Raw genomic sequence first — 701 nt, 5'->3', positions numbered from 1 at the left:
TCGAGTCGCGTCGGGGCCCTTAATCAGACCGAGGCGCAGGGAGGAGGAGGAGGAACTTTCCCTTGCTCGCGAGATTATGGAAATCTTGCTCGCGCCCGTATTTCGAAGCCATGTCGAGGGCGCGGTGTCGGAGGGTCGTCGAGAGGGTGTCGAAAGGGCGTCAGGTGGGTGTCGGAAGGGCGTCAGTGGGGTGTCGGAGGAGCACCGGGAGGGTGTCGAAAGGGCGTCAGGTGCGTGTCGGAGGGTCGTCGAGAGGGTGTCGAAAGGGCGTCAGGTGGGTGTCGGAAGGGCACCGGGAGGGTGTCGAAAGGGCGTCAGGTGCGTGTCGGAGGGTCGTCGAGAGGGTGTCGAAAGGGCGTCAGGTGGGTGTCGGAAGGGCACCGGGAGGGTGTCGAAAAGGCGTCTCATGGGCGTCAGGAAGGCGTCGCAGAAATAAAGCGAATATCTTGCGAGAGAAAGAAATGTATATTCTGTCCAGCCGCGGGGAGGAGACTGAAGACCGGACTAGAATATCCTTCTCTCGTCTGTTGCTTTGCGTTTGTCGTTTTCTGTTTATATTTATTGGTCTCCCTTTGCTCTTTGTGCATCTCTATCTATGTTCCTTTTTACCCATAAGCTTATATGGTATTTGTTAGTTTGTTTGTACGTTTATAGATGTATGTGTTTCCTGTTTGAGTGCAAATACCTGTTATTTTGTAGGC

The sequence above is a fragment of the Penaeus monodon genome, chromosome 23 (assembly GCF_015228065.2).
Source record: "Penaeus monodon isolate SGIC_2016 chromosome 23, NSTDA_Pmon_1, whole genome shotgun sequence".
Taxonomy (NCBI): domain Eukaryota; kingdom Metazoa; phylum Arthropoda; class Malacostraca; order Decapoda; family Penaeidae; genus Penaeus; species Penaeus monodon.
This window is presented reverse-complemented; position numbering follows the sequence as displayed.